This window comes from Canis lupus, chromosome 12 (assembly GCF_011100685.1).
Source record: "Canis lupus familiaris isolate Mischka breed German Shepherd chromosome 12, alternate assembly UU_Cfam_GSD_1.0, whole genome shotgun sequence".
Taxonomy (NCBI): Eukaryota; Metazoa; Chordata; class Mammalia; order Carnivora; family Canidae; genus Canis; species Canis lupus.
This window is the reverse complement of record NC_049233.1, coordinates 59,198,260-59,220,039: the sequence shown is the minus strand read 5'-3', so window position 1 is coordinate 59,220,039 and position 21,780 is coordinate 59,198,260. Positions and strand designations below refer to the sequence as shown.

Here is a 21,780-nt window from a genome sequence, read left to right as displayed (position 1 = left end):
CATTTTGTCTAGGTCTCTGTCTTCTTCTGTGTGTTAGGAAAGCCTGTTATGTCTCCTACTCCTGAGAGCAAAGGCTTTATGAAGAAGAGGTCATATAATGTCCAGGGCCTGGCACATCAGGAAGTGTCTCTGGTGTGTGCTGTGTGCACTTTGCTACTGTATTATGGCTTCACTACCCCTCAGGTCAATCCTTTGCAGAGTTTCTCTTTGCCTACAGTGGGAAGTGCTTAGACCGTGGCCAGAGTGTGGTGTGTTTTAACTAGGTGTGCTCTGGTCTGCTTGCTAAGACAGACCTGATACTTTTTGCCAAGAGCTGGAGCTCTGCAAAACTCTATGGTCAGTAGATATGGTGTGCGTAGGGGTTTTGTGCTGTTCTTCTTGGGGAGGGGCCCACAGTGCTAGTCATTAGTCACACTTGCTCTAGAAAAGCAGTACCAGCTGAGTTAGAGGGGTAGGGCTTGGCGTAAGCAGGCTAGGCAGCCAATGTTGGTGTTGCAGTGTTTACTGACATTAGTTCATGCTGAGGGGTGGGGCAGGGAAATGATGCCAGCCAGCTCCTTTGTCCCCAGACAGGGGAGTTCATACTAGTTGCTGTCAGGAAAAATCTCCTGGAAGAGTGAGTAATTTCCCCTTGTGCATCATAGATATCTTTCAGGTTACTGTTTTCAGTGTCCGTGTCCAAGTTGCTTGCCTGCCTGGACCAGCACAGTGCACTTTGGGCTCTATCCCAGACAGGCCAGCTGAGTTTTAAAACTCCAAACTTTAGGGATCTGCTGTGGGGTGGGATGGGGTGGGGAGGGATGACCTGTACTGGTCTTCTGGGGGAGGGTCTTGCCACACTGGGATTGATGCAGGTTTGACACAGAAGGGCCAATTGCACCACAGTGTGAAGTTTGGGGCCAGTGTCCAGCCACCTGTGATCCTCAGCAGGTGTCTCTGTACCTCTGCTGAAAGACAAGGGAAGGAAATGGTGCCTGCTGGCTCCTTTGTCCCTGGAGAGGTAATGCCACCTCTCTCAGATGTGCTCCGAGAAGGGGGAACCCTCTCTCCCAGTATGTCTAGGAGAGCCTCAGATCACACCATCTGCCCCTAGTTTACCTGCCTGCCTTCTCTGCAGGAAGACTGCAGCACCCTCAGGGCTCTATACAAACCACACCACAGACCTCTAAAACTCCACAGTCTTTTGAGTCCCACTGGTTGAAAAACTCATGAAAATTGGCCCCTCTCATTTTCCCAGTCAATGGCTTTGGGAAAGCCCCTGTGCACTTCTCTCTTTCTCATCTCTCTCTGTAACCAGGACTCTTTCCCCTCTGCAGCACCTGCAATCCATTTCTCCTCTAAACCATGTCTCCATACCACCTACTTTCCACAATGGGGCCCCCTCTCTTCCTCGAATTGTGCAGTTTATTCTGTCAATCCTCAGATTAATTTCTCAAGAAGGAAGTTCTGATTGGGGCACCAACATATTCACTACATCTCCTCTTGAATGTTTTACTAGAGATTGTATACCTCAACCTGATATCTGGGCAAAATTGAGAAGAGAATTTTACCAGCACTTAACTAGATACAGAGTAATGGAAAGTCTTACACATTGCCTGTTGACTACAACTCTCCTTGTTTGAAGGTGAGGGTAGAAAAAGTCAATATAGTGTTTATGAAGGGGGATTTCAGGAAAGAGGAAGAACATTAGATCGAACAAATATTAGATTACTGAAAATTTTTTATTATACACGCAAAGAACCCTGGGTGATTTTAAGTTTTATTGAGATAGATTTTATATATCATAAAATTCACTTATTGAAATAATTGAAATTTTTTATATTTCCTGACTTGTACAATTATCATATCTAATTTTAAAACATTTAAATCCTCATTAAGAGAAATCACATGCCCATATACAGTTATTTTCCATCTCTACCTCCTAACCCCAGCATTAGACAAGCATGTTATATCATATATCAGTGCTTCTTTCTTTTTTGTTGCTTTTTATTGCTGAAGAGTATTTTTTTTTAAATTTTTATTTATTTATGATAGTCACAGAGGGAGAGAGAGAGAGAGGCAGAGACACAGGCAGAGGGAGAAGCAGGCTCCATGCACCGGGAGCCCGATGTGGGATTCGATCCTGGGTCTCCAGGATCGCGCCCTAGGCCGAAGGCAGGCACCAAACCGCTGCGCCACCTAGGGATCCCTGCTGAAGAGTATTGTACTGTATTTTGTTTATCCAGTTCATGTGTACTTGTGTTGCTTCTATTTTTAACTATTGTGAATAATGTTAATATAAACATTCATGTACAAGTCTTCATATGGACATTTTCATTTTTCATTTCTCTTAGGTAGACTCCAAAAAGTAGAACTATTAGATCCTATGTTAAATCAATGCTTAGCTTCTTGAAGAATTGCCAAACTGTTTTACAAGGCAGCTGTACCATCTTTAATTCTCACCAACAGTGTATAAACGTTCCAATTTCTTCACATCTTCCAACACTTGTTATTATCTGACTTTTTTATTATGTCCATTCTAGTACATGAGAAACTAACTGTCATTTTGATTTGCATTTCCCTGAGAGCTAATATTTTATTGCTGTTTTATGTACTTATTGGCCATTTGTGTATCTTCTTTGCAGAAATGTCTATTCAGGTCTTTGCCTATTTTTAATTGGATTATGTACCTTTTTATTATTGAGATGGAAGAATTTAACTATTCTGGACACAAGTCCCTCATTGGACACATGATTTGCAATTATGTTCTCTGTTTCTGTGGGATTTTTTTTTTAATTTTCATTTTCTTGAGGATATCTTTTGAAACACAAAAGGTTTTTGTTTTTATTAAGTCCAATGTATCATTTTTTCTTTTATCAAAAGAAAACTTGTATTTTGCTATCACCTCTAAGAAATCATGAAGATTTTCCCCTATATTTTCTTCAGAAAGTTTTTTTTTTGCAAGTGCACGAGGGTTTTTTTTTTTTCAAGTGCACGAGGGTTTTTTTTTTCATTCTTCTGAAAGTTTTATAGCATTAGCTGTTACAGTTATGTCTGTGATCCACTTTAAATTATTTTTTAATTTTTTAAGTTATTTTGTTATGTATTATTTATTATTATTATTATTTTTAAGATACAGAGAGTGCACAATTCGGGGTGAGGGGCAGAAGAAAAGGGAGAGAAAGAATCTTAAGTAAATTCCACACCTAGCATGGAACCTAACATGGGGCTTGATCTCACAACGATGAGGGTATGACCTGAGCCAAAATCAAGAGTCAGACACTAAACCTACTGAGCCACCCAGGCACCCCTAAATTATTTTTTTGTGTGTGGTGTGGGATAGGAGTTCAAGGTCATCTTTTACATGTGGATATTTAATTGTCCTACCACTATTTGTTGAAAAGACTCTTGCCCACTGAATTTTCTCAGCACTTTCATCAAGAAAACTGAGTGATTAAAAAAAAAAAGAAGAAAAGAAAAGAAAACTGAGTGATTTTAGAAAAGCATTTGACATCCTTGGTTTGACAAGTCCCTGACCTATATCAAAGAAGAGCAGATTATTAAGAAATAAACGGGGTGACATAAAACAAGAAACAGAGAATGAGATAAAATGTGTAAAATAAGAAATGAATGCAAAAAAATAATATGACATGGTCCCATTCATTTGGGGAATATAAAAAATAGTGAAAAGGGAATAGAAGGGAAGGGGAAGAAATGGGTAGGAAATATCAGAAAGGGAGACAGAACATGAAGACTCCTAACTCTGGGAAATGAACTAGGGGTGGTGGAAGGGGAGGAGGGCGGGGGGTGGGGGTGAATGGGTGACGGGCACTGAGGGGGACACTTGACGGGATGAGCACTGGGTGTTATTCTGTATGTTGGCAAATTGAACACCAATAAAAAATAAATTTATTATTAAAAAAAGATAAATGATTAAAAAAAAAGAAAGAAACTCAGATAATTATACTGAGAGAAAGTGGTCAAAATGTCAACACCTCTCACCAAAAAAAACCCCCCAAGCTAACAGTAACTATGTACTGTAGGATTCTATTCATATAAAATTCTAGAAAGGCAAACTTAAGGGTAGTAACAGAAAACAGGTCAGTGGTTGCCTGGGGATGATGTAGTATGGAGGGTAGGAGGGAGAAGAGAGAGAGGGGGGCACAAGGAAGCTTTTGAGAGTGATGGATATGTTATTCATCTCGATTGTGATGATGGCGTACAGGAATACATATGTCAAAACTTACCAAATTGTATACTTAAAAACATGTGCAATTTTTTTGAATGTCAACTACACTTTAATAAATTTAAAAAAGACATTAAAAAATAATAATATGACAGAAATATTAACATGTACAATACAATGCAGAAAAGAAACTATTGGATGGCAAACCATATGCAGTATATTTATATCTATAAGTCTATATCTATATGTATCTATCTATGGAAAAAACTATACATAGACTTTGATAGATATGGAAGACAGAAATAAAAACACAATATATGAGTTTTAGGGGTTTTTCAATAAGATATCAGAATAATTAGAAGAATGATCAAAGATAGCTGAAGAAAGAATCCCTAAGTAAAGAAAAGATGTTAGTATACAGATGAGAAATGCTTAGATCTTTCCTAGGAAAAATCCCAAAGATGTTTGCAGATAGACGTCTTCTTAAAGAATGAAATGTATTAAAGAAAAATTCCTATATAAACCTCATATTAAAAAAAGGCTTCCCATGAAAGAGGATATTAGACTTAAAGAAGTTCAAGACTGGGGATCCCTGGGTGGCTCAGTGGTTTAGCACCTGCCTTTGTCCCAGGGTGTGATCCTGGAGTCCTGGGATCAAGTCCCACGTCAGGCTTCCTGCATGGAGCCTGCTTCTACCTCTGCCTGTCTGTGTGTGTGTGTGTGTGTGTGTGTGTGTGATGAATAAATAAATAAATAAAATCTTTAAAAAATAATAAAAAATAAAATAAGGAAAAAAGAAGTTCAAGACTGATCCCTCCAAAATATGCTGCTTTGGCATAAAGATTATTTTGAGTTAAAAGTAAGCAAGACCCAGTGGACTAAGGAAAAGCTCTTTATGGGCTCCACAACTGCCTAAAAGAATGTAGATAGAGGAGAGTATCACCATAGATAACTACTCTATGGTAAGAACCAGGCATGCTAGACAGAAAGGAACCTAAATCAAAGCCTGTTTGATCTATGTCCCATTTTTTCTGAGGCCCATCAAAACACTTGTTTACCAAACATCTACTTTTTTTTTTTTTTCATCCTTCCTGAGGATTGCATTCCTTTTCTTTGAAGACCTGGATCCCTACCTCCTTTTCCTTAGTTCAGAATGGCATATATACCTCATTTTGCCTGACTGTCTTTGGAATTTCCTATGTGGGTTCCCTGTATAAATGCTATTATATTTTATTTCTACCTGTTAATCTGTCTCATGTCAATTTGATTCCTAGTTCAGATAGAAGGACCTTGAAGGGGACAGGAATTTTTGCTCCCCAAAAGACTGCTTCAGTTTCCTCTATTAAATAACAAATGTCAGTAGAGAGAAGAAACACTTCAAGTTTCATGTAAACAGAAATTTTTTTCTAAGTAAAGATATTAAAACCTGGACAAGTTGTCTTTCATTCGAAAGCAACTGAAGAAGTATCCTGGAAATGTAAAAGTTCAGAAAATACACCATCCATTCACCCTATTTGAGAAAATTTACTTAAAGATTAAACTCCAGCAGCAAAATAATGAATCAAAATAAAGACCTCAAAATGGTGTATCACTGTCTGGGAAGGTCTGATAGATCTTCCCATACTCTTTCTAAACCCCAGAGAAACATAATTCCATTCAGGCAAGTCAGGTTCTGCTAGAGGAGGGCGGGGGAGGTGGGAGCTCTTGAACCTGTGATGCTTCACTTAGTTGTTCTTCAGGTTCTTTTCCAATGAAATGTGTTGTTTTTTAAGTTATAACTTATATTCCACAAGTTAGGAGGCCTCAGATGGTCAGTTTATTGTTGATTTTTCTCCTACGGGGTGGTAATTACTGAAAACTGATGTTTCCTTATCCAGAACACGTGACCAGAGTTTTTTCCAGAAACCTGTCCCTTAGAAGGTAATTTGCGAATAGGAAAAGATCTGGGAGAAGAGGCTGGGTGCCCTTTGGATAAATCTTTTGGAGTCAGGGTCATTTAATAGTGTAAGTACCATAGGTCTAAGCTCTGAGGTTGACTGAAGTTTCACTTAGATTTTAATACCATGTGAGCACAATACACTGCTAGATTTCTAAGTAGTCCAATGACCTCTACGTTTTCTGTTCTGATTCCTTCTAAATCTTACAGCTAAATCTTCACTTCAAAGTTCACTTCTAGGGGATCCCTGGGTGGCTCAGTGGTCTAGCGCCTGCCTTCAGCCCAGGGCCTGATCCTGGAGTCCTGGGATCAAGTCCCACATTGGACTCCCTGCATGGAGCCTGCTTCTCCCTTTGCCTGTGTCTCTGCCTCTGTGTGTGTGTGTGTGTGTGTCTCTCATGAATGAATAAACAACTATATTAAAACAAACACAAAGTTCACTTCCATCTCAGATTCTGAAAGTAGTCTTCACTGAAGAGTATTAGAAGAAGCCCTTAATCAGTTTGGTTTAACTCAACACACTTATTCTTATATTTATTCTAAGTTAGGCACTGTGCAAGTCAATGATGACAAGATAAATAACCACAAAGATAAATAAACCATAGGCTTCATTCTTGAAGTGGTTGTAGTCTAGTGCAGAGGTCTCTTAAACACTAATGTGCATAAGAATTGCCAGGGAGGTTGTTAAAAATGTAGGACCTGGCCCCACTCCCAGAGGTTCTAATCCATAAATTCTTTTAGGTGATCCCCAGTGGGTGATCTTTCTTTGGAAATGTTTGTCTAGGGGCCAAGTACAGATGGATATTTCAAACGTCAAATGGATGGATATTTAACGTCAAAGTACTGTATTTGAGTAATAGTAAATCATAAACTTTGGCACTAGAAGATATGAGTTTGAATCTAGCACTACTACTTATTACTTTTGTGACAATGGATAAGTTATTTAATCATTTTATATTTCTACAAAATCTTACTTCCTGTGATTATTATGATGTTTAAAATAAACAAGATAATATAAGTCTAAGGAAATAAACTAAGGCTTACTGCTTAATTTTCTTTTACAACAAAATGCCTCATTATAATAGAGGGAGTTGGGAATCAGTGTAGGCAAAGGGAGAAATGGAGAGAAGATCTAGAGCCTGTACTGATGAAGAAAGAGATGAACAGAGATATCTCCTAAAGAAGCTTGCTTGAAGTTTGCTTTTTTATGTGCAACATAGGTTCCCCACCAAAAATTCATAATATTTACATTACTAACTAGTGTTTTGGAAGTTGGACTTGTGTTGAAGGAAATGCCAGGAAAAGTGCTGAATCTGTTCTCACAATGTGCTGGGTGCAAGAAAAGAGGCTACTCAGAGGATGCAGTTGCACACTCATTACATGAATAAATGGCTAATAGGCTGGCATATAATAAACCTCCAATAAATAGTAGCTGTTATCAGGGCCCTGTTCTTCCTTGCTCCATCCTTACCCCTGATGCCTTCTTTCGACTCTATCCTTAAGTAGTAGTCCAATTAGTTTTCAAGAAATCCTCTTACATTCTTACTCTTTTCCTAGACCACTTTACAACTCCTGACATTAAACTAAACCTTAAGAGCACCACTTCCTTGATCAATTTCTCTTACAGAGATCTGTTCATTCAACTGGTCATTCACTTAACAAGTACTTATTAGAAATACCCTGTTCTGGGCCTTATGCCAGGAATGAGAAAAGGACAATGCAAAAAACACATGAACTCTGCCCTCATGGAGCTTATAATCTAGGGAAGGAGCAGACACACAAAGAAGTACCTAATTACAAAATGGTAAGTGCTAATAAGGAGAAGTTTAGTGCTCTACGTGTGTACAAGTACCTATTCTAGTATGGACAGTAAGAAAGGCCCCTTAAGGAAAAAACTCTGTTATATTTGTTGAGCACCTATTACATATGACACAATATATAAGTACACCTGCTAAACAAGACATGAAAGAGAATTAACATATATAGTACAGTGTGATATCTGATATGTAAAAGGTAAGCACAAGGGTATTTGAATAAATACTAGGAATCAGGGAAAATGTTCTGAAAGAATAATAAAATAAGTGGTAGCTATTCTTCCTATGATGCCATATGCTCTAAAAAAGAGGCAAAGTGGGTTAAGTGGTGACCTTCCTCCACCAAAGAGACATGTCCACATTCTAATCCCCAGAACCTGTGAATATTGCCTTATATGACAAGAGTGCATATCACCTTATATACAAAAGGTGTGATTAAGATTTTGAGAGATAGTTTTTCCTGGATTATCCAGGGCAGGGGTGGGGGGTGGCTAATTGAAAATACATGCATCCTTATAAATATAAAGCAGAGAGTTTTAAGACCTAAGAGGAGGAGGTAGGCAATGTGACTACAGATTAGACCCACAAGCCAAGGAAATCCTAGAGCCACCAGAAGTAGAAAAGGCAAGGAAGAAATTCTTCCTTAAAGCCATGGGAGGGAGCACAGTTCTGCTGACACCTTGATTTTTGTGCACTGGCCTCCAGGACTGTGAGAGAATACTTTATCTATCTATCTATCTATCTATCTATCTATCTATCTATCTATCTATCTATCCATCACCCAGTTTGGGGTAATTTCTATTAGCAGCCACAGGAAACTAGTATAAAATTAAACCAATTTGTGAATGTAGGGAATTGCTTTCTGGGGCAGAAGGACCCTTTGAAAGGAGGGTATCTTAGTTATTACTACCATATGTAAAATATCAAAAAACAAAATAAAAAACAAAACAGAAAAAAAGGATACCAGACATTGAAAAGTATATATGTGTGTGTGTGTGTGTGTGTGTGTGTGTGTGTGTGTATATATGTATTATTTTTTTTTCTGGGAACTCTAAACTTTAGTAGTTGTGGGAAGAAGTAAGAGATGAAATCAGAGTATAGGTTAAGTTCAGTCAGGTTTTTAAATGGCATAGCTAAGGAGCCAAAACTTCTCTAGGCCCTAGATATTCAGATGGTGGTTCTTAGAGCAGCCGCCGGAGCTGCAACATTACCACAGAGATTTCTAGAAATTCAGAATTGGGGGCCACATTCCAAATCTTCAAATAAAATCTAATTTTAACAAGATTTCAGGGTCATTTGTATGCACTCTCACATTTAAGAAGCTTGCCTCTAGGGCAATGCTATTGGGAGATTTTCAAAGATTTAAAGCAAGTAACTGACAAGGTAACATTTGCATTTTAGGTCAACCAATCTGGTGGTATTATGAAGAACACATTTAATTGGGATAAAAGGCAGAGACGAGTGACTGCAACAGTACTAGCAAGAGATTATGAAGTTCTGAATGAAGATGGTGGTAACAGAGATGACACATAGAAGACACAATTTTAAGAAATATTTAGACCCAAGTCTAACATGTACTAATGCTATTCACTCCTAGGTTCTATGATGTGTCCCACTTCTTTGTGCTTCTGTTTCTAACAGGATCTTAGAGGGTTTATTACTGTCATAGTTTCTGTTGAAATACCAACAGATGACAGAATGCTCAACCGAGGAAAGCCATTCTCCCTTCTATATGCAGGTTGACAAAAGAATGTATTTAAGATATTTTTACATGATCCTTTGAGGCTTCAACCAGATCAAGGATATTAAAAAAGAGAGAGAGAGAGAGAGAGAGAGAGGATCAGAGAAAGTAAAGGAGCAGCTTCTTTGGAGAGCTGCCATTGTGTCATGGACACTGTCAAAAAAAAAAAAAAAAATCCACAGGCCCCAAATGGAGTTATGTTAAGGCCTCATATCAAGACTTAATACTTAACTGTAGTTTCAACCCCCCCCCCCCCCCTAGAATCTAATCTTTAATCAGTCAACGTGGAATTTCCCTGACAGCACTAGAAGATCTATAGACAGACTCCTCCTTTCCCCTTAGGAGGGCAACTTTGCCTAAAATAATGCATTCCTTGCCAATAATCCTCTTTTCTTACTCTCTCTCTCTGCCTTTGAAAACCTTCCTTTTTTCAGATCAAGGGAGCTCTTTTTTATTTGCTAGATAGGATGCTGCGTGATCCATAAATCATTCCAAAAAACCAATTTGATCTTTTAAATTACTCAGTTGATTGTTTAACATTACCCACCCTCTGAGGGTAATAGGTATAGTCGTATAGGACCTTCTAACCTCAAGTCTAGTGAGGAGTACTGCCAGGGGACCATAGAAGAGCTTTGAAATGTGTTTTCTGCCATTGGAAAATGCAAATAACAAGTGTTGTCCTGCTGCCCCCAAAATCTTAAGTGGACTATTGACTAAGGTTGACTGATTCTACTACCCTTGCTCCAGAAAAATATAGAGGCTAAGAGGACGACTGGCTCCCTGGTGGTCGAGCCAGGAGAGTGCTGTCGGTTTAGGACCAGCCTTTATTCCTAAAGCTTCCTATAGGGCAGGGAATGTAAGCCAAGGAAAAAAAGAGCTAGAGTGGATTCATCTTGGGTTCTGTCCAAAAAAGCCATCTGGAGGAGTAAAGCGTTCCTCTCAAAAAGGAAGTATAGATGCACTTCAGGCTTCCCAGGACCTGAACAAGGAAAGATGCATCAGCTAATGAATTGCCAGAGTTGGAAAGATCTAATTGGGAACATTTAAGGAGTCCTCAGAGGTGTCTCCAAAGAGAGAGATTCTGTTTTAATCATTTTCCAGATCTGCAAGAGGTTCCTGCCTTTAGACCCAGGGAAGGAAACCACTAGGGTTTGCAGTGAAGTTAAGAAATGTCCAATATCTCTTGACTTTCTGTCATTCTCTCACCTCCTAAGGGCTGTATGTGACCTGGGAAACGTTAGCAGTATGTTGTCATGGAATGCAAAAAGAAGAGAGAAGGCCCAATCCACTTTTTCAGTTCAGGCTTTCAGCTCTAAGGAGGCTTAAGGTATTGCAAGAATTAATACTAAATCCAATTATGAATTTTCATTATTACACAGTAACAAATAGTCTATTAAACAGTCTAGTATTAAACAGTCTAATTACTGAATTATGATGGTGTCTGTGATCTAAAATGACAATGGAGAGATATATTATATAAAGTCAACAATAACAACAACAATAAATCCATAGATCCTGCCAGAGTTTTGAGCCAGGAATAGGTACCCTACCCAATAAAATTTAAAGGAATGGTGAGAAAAAAAAAATCATTTTAGTTATGTGAAAAGCTGTACTTCAATACAGAGATCAAATTAAAATTTTAGTAAATATTGTTCTTACTTAAAATACTGTTCTTTAAGTTTGTAATTCCTGGCAAGTTGAGTTGGTTCATTTAGGTTAAAAGATGGCTAAACAGAAATAGAATTTTGGGACTGATGTCAGCTGTGGCTAGTAGTAAATACTGTTCATGTCTGTGGGAGGTGGTCTCAACATACAAGCTTGGTACTGTTAGGATATAGTCATCTACTTCCAGGGTCTTACATTATGAGATGATATTATACCATTTTTGCATTTATAAAAGGAAACACTTTAATTAGTGCTACACACACAATGAAAAAGTGTTGCTTAATCTTGTTTTGCTGATATATGTATTTATAATTTCTTGCTGTGTCTTTGTGAAAGCTTAAAAGGAAAAATTCTCCCACGGAGCACATATGTCAGAGTTTATTTTTAAAAAATTCACATTAGTGGTTGTTAAGTAACTAGGCCTGTTCAGAGTTGTGTAAATCTAAGACTTTATGTTCAGGTTAGGACAATTTTCCTTTTTGTTTATTAATTGAACCCAGATATACACATTTTAAATGTGGTATTGGTGAAATCAATATCACATTTTTTTAAAAAGATTTTACTTATTTATTCATGAGAGACACACAGAGAGAGAGAGAGAGAGAGAGAGGCAGAGACATAGGCAGAGGAAGTAGGCTCCATGCTGGGAGCCCGATGTAGGACTCGATCCGAGGTCTCCAGGATGACGCCCTGGGCTGAAGGTGGCGCTAAACTGCTGAGCCACCCGGGATCCACCAACATCATATTTTTAAGTAAGAACTTATTTGTAAGCAACTCTGAATATATGAATATATATCTTAAGTACCAACATACTAAAAATAATTTTTCCTCTTTTTCTTTCTTCTGCATAATAACAAAATAAACACTAACAAGAGCTGTAACCAAAATGAGTCCCTTCTCCTAGTTTAGAAAACATGATAACCCTAGACCATAAGCCATTTAATAAAGAGAATAAGGTAACCCTGGACTACTTTGTCATTAGATCTTACGGCATTAAGTCCTTAAGAAATTCCACATCTTGCCAAAAGATGGCGCTCCTGGATCCAGCAAAGAAACTGAAAAGTCCCAGAGAAGATAAAAGCACTTTTTCAGATACTGAGAAACTGTCCATTATCAAGTGGCAAGAGCCTTTTGATAGCAAAAAAAAAAAAAAAAAAAAGCTCAGCTTTAGAGGGTGTGCCCAATTGCCTTCAGACATTGTCTTCCAGACAGATTGTCAACCTCTTAAGTCTCCTTTCCTTACTATGAAATCTACATAATAAAAATGAGAATAATTAACGCTTGTAGAGTTCCAGGAAGAAATGCTTAAAACAATGCTTGGCAAATAGCGAGATAGGTGAGCAGTGAAAGCTAGCTATCATTTGTTAAAAGCCAACAGTGTTTGTCTTGTTTGCTACTCTGCTGACTCATAGTAGGTTCTCTCTCTCGATAGATAGATAGATAGATAGATCAGTATATATACATATATATTACTTGAATGTGTTGACCTTACACGGAAAACAGCCAGTTATTTTATCAGCAATGTGTTTATTCAGTAATAGCAGAGGAATTGCTATTTGGACACGCAAGCTATGGCAAGCTACTGGCAAGTCCACAGATCAAATGAGAGAAACATTATAAAGAAAAGGAAGAAGTTGGGGGTTGGGGAACTGCTGTGAATGAAAATTCACTGGACAAAAGCGAGAGTCCAGGGTCCTGATGATTTCCCACTGGCTGAGTTGTGATATTTTCTTATTGGCTGCACTTGTGGTTGGGTCTGGAGAAATTCTTCTTCCTGCTGGTTTCTTTCCTGTTAGGGATGCAAGATATCTCTCCTTTTGAGTCTGCAATTGGCAAGGAGTCCTAGGGCATGAAAGCTCCCCCTTTGTCTCTTGACTCCATTTCAAATGAGGTTTCCTTCACTCAGTTTCAGAAGTGAATGGATGAATGAACCTTCACATCAATGTATAGAGTTAGCTAAAGGTAGCTTTCATTCTGAACCTCTTGAACCTATGAAGTCAGAATCTTATGCCTGACTTAACCTTGCTCTTCCTGACCAATGACTATAATAACCACCTGTCTGATCTGTGATTTGATTGACTTCAAGCATATCAGTCCGGCTTAAGCTGTCAAGGTAGGATTTCCATCTCCAGCCTATTTTGTCATTTAAGTCCTATATCCCTACTATATCTTACAAAGAACAACAGAAAAATTACACTTCATATCTAAATTAGGAAGAGCTAAACCTATCAAAATTCAATTAAAAATTATTTTAAAGAGAAACGACATTAATAAGTGGCACCTTAACATTTAAATCTTATAATTTCATTTTAAACTATAATGGTATTATTTCCTCAGGGATGACTCCTTAACACATTCATGTAAAGAAAGAATGTTCAAAATATAGGGGCAATTTTTAACAACTTCAGTGTTCCTTATGGAGGTCTTTTTTTTTTTTAAATTTATTTATTTATTCATGAAAGACACAGAGTGAGAGAGAGAGGCAGAGACACAGGTAGAGGGAGAAGCAGGCTCCACGCAGGGAGCCCAATGCGGGACTCGATCCTGGATCCTGGGGTCACGACCTGAATGGAAGACAGGCACCCAACCGCTGGGCCACCCAGGCGTCCCTCTTTTTTTTTTTTTTTTTAATATTTTATTTATTTATTCATGAGAGACACAGAAAGAGAGAAGCAGAGATATAGGCAGAGGGAGAAGCAGGCTCCATGCAGGGAGCCCAATGTGGGACCTAATTCTAGGACTCCAGGATCATGCCCTGAGTTGAAGGTAGACAAGCTTAACCGCTGAGGCACCCAGGTATCTCCCTTATGGAGGTCTTAGTAGTTTACATTCTTTCTTAAGGAAGTCTTACACATTTACCCAATCCCCAAAATCACTGAACTGTTACTATACCGCTTCGTTTTTCCTTCATTGTCATTGCTGGCATTATAATCTACTGAAAAACTTTCAATTTTATTTCCTAGCTGTGGTTCAACTTAAAAAAGAATGCATTAAAAGTCAGTAAGCCTGGTAAAATCTTCCTATTTATATATACTGGGCAGTTAAAGGAAAAAGAAAATGTTTGTTATCCCATGCCAATCTTAATTTTCTTTGTGAGATGCTTCATAATCATTCAGAATGTTTTAAAATATAAACTTACAAAATCAGTAGTTGGGAAACACCTTTTTAAAAAAATGATTTAATTGCAGGGATTGAAAACAACGAATTCTCCAATGAGAAAAGTGAAAATTTAGGTGGGGTATAGTAAAGAACTAGAGCCTGCCCAAAGAGAAGGCTTTGTCTTTGCCTCCAGCCTTTTAAGATGTGGTTATCTGAGGGTCTTGGTTCATACTTAGTCTAACAATGTGATTTAGGTTGGGGACTGGCAATACCTATATAGTCTTAGGTTGGGTATTGGTCAGTGGAAAAGACCAACAATATGACTTTGGGTGGAGGCTTTGGGTCACATAGTATCAGTAAACCTGGAAACTGAGATTTACCATGTGGGCAATCAATCGATCAATTATGCCTACATGACAAACCCCTTAAAAATTTTTGGACAACAAGCTTAGGTGAGCCTTCCTGATTCATGGTACTCTATGCATACTGTTACACACTGATGCTAGAACATTAATGTGTCCTGACTTCATGGCTAAAGATGACTGAATCTCTGCATTTGAAAGTCACTTAAACTGTTTTACGTGTGCCTTCCTTTAATCTTAATCTGTATCTTTTCCTTTTAATAAACCATAACCATGAGAATAATAGCTTTTAGTGAGTTTTATGAGTCTTTCTGAAAATTACTGAAACTGAATTTGGGAGAACCACTCCACCTTCACCCCCTCCCTCTTGCAAACTTGCAGTAAGTATCAGAAATGAGGGTGGTTTTGTACCTCTAACTTTGTAACTGGCCCAAACTTCTCATAGGGCATTTTCAGGTTTGTTAGAGAAGAAAGGTAACAGCAGGTTAACTTGACCATCACTTTGGAAGTATCAAGCTGTACTACAATGGTACAGGATGGAAGTTGTCCTCACCTTGCCTACTTTTAAAATGAACACAATCTCTCTTTGAAACTAAAGATCATTAACACCTGTAATGCATATTATTATATAATAAACACCTTTTTACAAACTTTTGTGAGATTTTCCCATAAGAAAAGATTTTTAAAACAGGTTGAAAAACAACCCTTTGAGGTATCAACAAGCCTCATAAATTAAGGCCAGGGTGGCAACAACATGAAAAAATGCTGAGTGACATACTATGTGATTTCATTTATATGAATTTCAAAACCAAGAATAGTAATCTTTGTTGATAGAAGTCAGAATAGTGGCAACTTTAGGATGGCTAGGGTAGGGAAGGGAGATTTAAATGCTGACTTGGAGGGTTATAAGGGAGTGTTAAGGAGTGTTGGAAATATTCTCTATCTTGATTTGGTACTAGTCACATGAGGTGGATACAGTACTATCCATTTAAGATATATACTTCAGTCCACCTCAATTTTGAAAAAAAAGCTATACCTTAATTAAAAACTTAAGTCCTTCACCACGTAATAAAGGAAACACTGAGTATTAAAGGAAAAGTATATTTAATTGACAAACACTTGGTATCTACTAAGTCAAGCTAGTACTTATGGATACAGCCTAGAGCAAAAAAACAGAAACAAAACCTGTTTATAGACTACTGAGTCAGCCATTCTTAGGCTACTACTAGCAACAGTATGGACTTGTAAAATTCAACATGGTTTTATTCTCTAGAATCAAACTTACAAAGATGCCTTTTATGATTTTGCATACAAAAGGCTTATAAATAAATCCTACCTATTCTTATATGCCCAGCTTGATACTCACTTTTTTTTTGCAAAGGTTTTTAATCTCCTGAGGCCAACAGTGGCCTATCTTTACTTTGGATTCCTTTTGTACTCATAAAGTATCACACAACTCAGCACTTAATAGTTCTTGAATAGTCTTGTGTTAAATTTCTCTCCTTTTCAAACTATAAGTTCCTCTAAGTTCCTTGAGAATCGAGATTATATCATACTTTTCTTTGGAAAGTTCACAATGCTTAACAAAGTGTGGGTTATGTGATACATGTTTAATTACTTGTGGGTAGAATGAATAGAAACTTCATTTTGACCATATTAAAAATGCTTAAGAATAGTTTAAACTTCAGGAAAATTTAGTCCTTAAAATAATTAATATCCATTATTATACATTGCGATTTTTTACTAGCTCAATTTTCATGTGCATAAAAGAGATAAAAGTAAGTCTTGATATTCTATTCTGTTTCCCATGGCTCTCAGTTCTGATAAGAAGTGAAGAGAGGCTATCCTTATCTGTTTAATACAATATATTTGCTTTAATTAAGAAGGAAAAGGATTGTGGGTGAAACATTTGTCTCTCAATATGTCTTTATCTCTCATGGTAACAGAACTCCTTAATTTTAACTGAATATATAGTTGCCTAAAATAAAAACTACAATTCCCAGCTGCCCTTGAAACTAAGTGCGGCCATGTGACTAAAGGATGGGTGTACTTTCAGTTCAGGTTCCCAAAATAGGTCTCTCTGCTACTCCTCTTCTTTAGACTGCTACTTGGAATATAGTCTTGGTTGCAAGTCATCTCATATTATTAGAGGAGAACAATACCCTAGAAATTATAGAATAACAAGAAGGGACCTCGGTCTCTAGATGACTAAATCCTAAATACAACCACACTGTTCCAAGATTACTGTTGAGGAGGTGACTGAAAAGACATGACTGCTGGTTGACCCATGAGCTGAACCCCAGGCAATCAAAGGCACCCCTCCCTGTCCCCTGTCTTTGAAATATGAGTTCTGCTTGCCTTCTTGCTCCCAGAAGCTGCCCTGAGGACATAGGTTTGAGATAATGATGTGGTGCTGAGACTAGTTAGACAGTATAAGGCAGTATATATACTTGACTGAACCTAGTTAAGGCCTCTATACACACTTTTTAAGATTTGACAGGTGGGTGTAGGGATCCACGTGTCTTGTACCCTAAAATAAACTTTGTATGTAAGTCTCCTTTAGTTATTAAAACTGACACTTACCAACCTGGAGTGGCCTTCCTCTTTCTTTTGTCTCTTTCTGCTCTCCAAATACAGGGACCAGCTTCAGATTATATTGGGGATACTCCCAAGGAGCTTGTAAACCAAAGATTACTTACCTATCTTGTTTTGTGAGAGGAAAACTCTATTGCTACTGTCATTTTGGGTCTCATACAGTCTAAACAATTCCCTAACTTATCTGTTAGGGGAATCACAGCATGGCAGCAGTTGGCAAGGAAAGATTCTCCCATTCCCACACAGTGCCTTAGGTAATAAATATGTTTCAGCCTCAAACTTTGGGTGGGTGATTTACTTGCATTAGAAAGGCAAACCTAGGGGATCTCTGGGTGGCTCAGCGGTTTGGCACCTGCCTTCAGCCCAGGGCGTGACCCTGGAGTCCCGGGATCAAGTTCTGCATCAGGCTCCCTGCATGGAGCCTGCTTCTCCCTCTGCCTGTGTCTCTGCCTCTCTCTCTCTCTCTCTCTCTCTCTCTCTCAGTACAGGCAAAAGGAGAAGCAAGCTCCTTGCAGGGAGCCCAATGCAGGACTCGATCCCAGATCAGGATCATGCCCTGAACCAAAGGCAGATGCTCAACCGCTGAGCTACCCAGACATCCCATACTTAACTCATCTCTTACAGGGTCTTTCCCTCTATCAATATCTTGTAAGTTTGCTAGTTTTTCTATCTTAAAAACACACATAGACAAAAGTCTTTCTCTGGACCCTAAAATCTCCTTGATTGCTCCTTTTTTCATGCATTTATTAGACAAAAATGATTCTCATCCCTGTCTCCATTTTCTCTCTTCTCATTTATTCTCTTAATTTGCCATCTGATTTCCATCTCTATCTATCAAGTTACTATAATTGCTTCCAATTCATCAATTATATAAATCTCCAAAGACATTAATTTAGTCTCCGTTCTCCTTGACTTTGAGCAGGAATTAACCTTGTTGATGACTTTTTAAAAAAATGATTTTATATATCTTTACTAATCTCTTTCCTCTTTGGCCACCCTTTCTTTCTCCTTTGCTAGCTCCCTTTCCTCCTCTGAATCACAAGGGTAGTGCACCTGAATTGTTTTGATCTTTTTCCTAATGGTATTATTTCTCTTAATTTTCTTTAAGACTACTCCTCTCCACATTTTATCCTTACATTAGATTTACTATAGCTTTCACTTAAAAAAAAAACAAACTCCCTATCTTACCATTTATTCTTTTGAATTTCACATTTCCTCCCATATGACCTTGTTCCTTGAACTCTTCCTCCTCCCATCTATACTGCTTCCTCTCTAGACCTGCTGCACAGCCCTATCTGGAAATGTTTTTTAGCTTCTAAGATTGGTACACCTTTTCCAGAATTCCATTTTTCCTCTTTGTTTTCAGCCTTATTTTGCTGGAATTTTTCGCTGGAGTTTCTATCCTTAGTTTGCTGAGGTAAAGATCACATGGGAGGAAAATGCTCTGCAGTTCTACATCCTTGATGATCTAAAAATAACTTTATTTTGCTCTTAGTTAATTGCTCTTTAGTTAATTGCTAAATTGAATGAGTATAGACTTTTAGACTGAAAGATATCTACCATTAAAATATTGAAAATATTCTATCATTGTCTTCTAGTATCCAGTGCTGTTGATAGGTCTGATTTTTTTTTTTTTTTTTCTTAAGAGATGGAAAGAGCCAGAGTGCAGGGCTGCAGGGAGGACTATAGGGAGAAGAAGAGAGAGAATCTCAGGCAGGCTCCTGACCCAGAGTGGAGCCCAATGTGGGGCTCAATCACACAACCCTGAGATCATGAACCTGAGCTGAAATCAAGAGTCAGATACTTAACTGACTCAGCCACTCAGGTGCCCCAATTTGTCTGATTTTTATTCTTTCATTGATAATATATTTTTTTGTGCTTAGAAACTTGGGGTTTTATTATCATTAATACTATTGACTATTATTATTCCTAGTTTTTATTCTTGGTTTTACATGATAATATCTCCAAGTATGGATGTTTTTTCACCTATTTTCTGGTACCCAGTAGTCTACTCAATCTGAAAACTTGTTTCCTTCTACATTCCAAAAGACCTCTTATAATTAAAACATTTTTTTCTCGCTTTTCTTTTTCTAAATCTCTTTCTTTTCTAGCAGTTGAATGTTAGTCTATTGGATTGGCTATCCATGACTCTTATCTTTTCTCATATTTTCTGTTCATGTCTTTGTATGCTTGTTCTAGACTTCTTCAATTTTATCGCCAGTATTTTCCCTTGAATTTTTCATTTAAGTAACTGTTTTTTGTGTGTCAGAACTCTTTTTCATCCTATGCTTGCTTCTTTTTCAGGGTACCTTGTGTGTAGCTTATAGATATAATATTCTGAATACTGAAATATATAAATTGGAGTGATTTTTAAAAATGTTCCTTTTCATTTTATAAGTTATATCTATTTCCTTTAGTTTCTTTTTTCTGTTTTTCTTAGTCTTTCTCTTTCATAATGGCGATTTTCCTGTTGATTTTTTATTGTATGTTTATACATACACATACACACATGCAAATACGTTTATGTAAACATGTATTATACTATATATAACATTTTATATAAAAATATTTTTATTTATACATTACCTATAATATATAAAATATATAATATATAAATACATATATGTCCATAAATATATTTGACAAAATATATATTTATGTTTATAATCTTAAAATATGTTAAATTTTAAAATTAAAAATATAAAAAAATATAAACTGGTCATTGATAATGGTTTTCTTTTGCTTTCAATAAGTAGGATGTCTTCCACTTTTCTCTCCTATATAGGAATTGTGAACAAGTAGCTAGGTTTGGTACTGTAGGACCAGGAATGCTAAATATCAGGTTTTACTTTAAGATGAGTAGGCAAGCAACTAGCTCTCTGGATGCTGGCCCTGAGTACCAGAATGAGAATGGTATTTCTCTTTGTTGTCAACATAAAAGCTTTCATTTCCTCTCTACTATTTACATAATTCATTTCAAGAAGACTTTTGGGGTCATTTTTGGTTTCTATGTTTGGTGGCAGGTGTCTTTGTCTACAAATGAAGAAGGAAATATGTGTGGTGCCTGAGTCAAGTGTAACATATTTCGAATGTTATCCCTATTTTCAGCCCTTATTCTCACTTCTACTCTCTGCCATGCCTCAACCAACTCTTTTATAACTACTTCATTGTATTTTTTGGCAATGGTTTTGGGTGTTATTCCAGAGAATATGGTCTCTTTCTCTACTATTAGCTTTGTTTCTCAGGAAATTACTGAAGTTTCATTTTTCTTTTCTCTGTTGATCATACTTCTCTCCATATAACACATACTATCTTTACTCTTTTCTTTATTCCTCAATGTTTCTAATTCTAAATTTTCATTTCAGCAGTGTATAGGAAAGAACATTAGGCAAATTACATGCCTAGTCCACGGATCTTGAACAGTAAGTCAAGAATAACTCTATAGATATTATAAGCATATATTTTGCCACTTGGATAAAACCTATTGCAGAATTCCCCATGGCTGACTATTCCTTGGCCACATGATCACCTCTACAAAATTCTTATTCAAAGGGAAATAGAATTACTTCCAGGGTAAAGGGAAGAGCTCACATTTCTTTAGCTGTTTGGTAGTCTAACAAATTCATTTTATTAATTAAGAAAGAGGAGGAAAATGGTGATTGGGTAGGCAACCACAGTAGCCATCATAATTTTTTTCTCCATATCATCATCATTTCTTAAAAGGACTAGGGAAGCTCATTTTAGAACTAAGCATCCCTCAGAGGTTAAGTGTCAGCTACAGGTAAGACACTGCAGTGGGGTCCAGCAAAGATGGAATTTTAAGACCCAATGTTGTAAGCTGGAGTATGCAAAATGAAGGGGGGAACAACGGACTGAGAATAGGTAAAACCGAAAAGGTCTAGAAGCCGAGGCTGTGGGACACTGGTGAGCTGTTGCAGACCTAGTGGACACATATACTGAGATATACTAAGAGACTACTGGGCTGCAAATGAGTCAGGAGCGTATCAACCCATTCTGACAACACATGAGGTGATAGGGCTGAGAATGAAAGGCTAGAATGCTAAGAATGACAGAACATAGAGATGAAAAGAAACAAAGACATGGAAGACTTTGTTGAGCCAATGAAAACATGTTGGAAGCACTTTCACCTTGAGATTTTCTGTTTTTGAGACAATTTTGAAAAAATTAAGGCACTATTAGTCAAATGATCTAGTTACATACACACACGTATATAATTATACATATACGGATTTCATATTGTGCATGTATTATTTTGCAAACTATTTACTCAGTTGTACTCTTTGATATATTTCTGTATCAAGCAACATAGATTCATATCATACTTTTTTAATACCTATAAAGCATTCTACTTTATTTTTTTTTAATTTTTATTTATTTATGAT

The 21,780-nt window shown here is 37.3% G+C and overlaps 1 protein-coding gene and 1 long non-coding RNA gene across 3 annotated transcripts in view; one reads left to right on the top strand and one right to left on the bottom strand.

The window, feature by feature from the left end:
* Positions 1 to 9,734, top strand: part of LOC102153964 — a 32,507-nt gene extending 22,773 nt beyond the window's left edge. The window contains exon 3 of the long non-coding RNA XR_005368069.1: positions 9,317 to 9,734. This is a non-coding gene — a long non-coding RNA (uncharacterized LOC102153964). The remainder of the gene's footprint in view (positions 1 to 9,316) is intronic.
* GRIK2 (glutamate ionotropic receptor kainate type subunit 2) overlaps positions 1 to 21,780 on the bottom strand; it is a 1,061,838-nt gene that overhangs the window by 1,036,976 nt on the left and 3,082 nt on the right. Inside the window, exon 3 of one of the 2 annotated variants that reach the window (XR_005368068.1) lies at positions 12,832 to 13,110. The exons of the other annotated variant lie outside the window; for it this stretch is intronic. The gene's annotated coding sequence lies outside the window, so the exon portion shown is untranslated. Of the gene's footprint in view, positions 1 to 12,831; positions 13,111 to 21,780 lie in introns of those variants that run through there. 2 annotated transcript variants of the gene reach the window in all.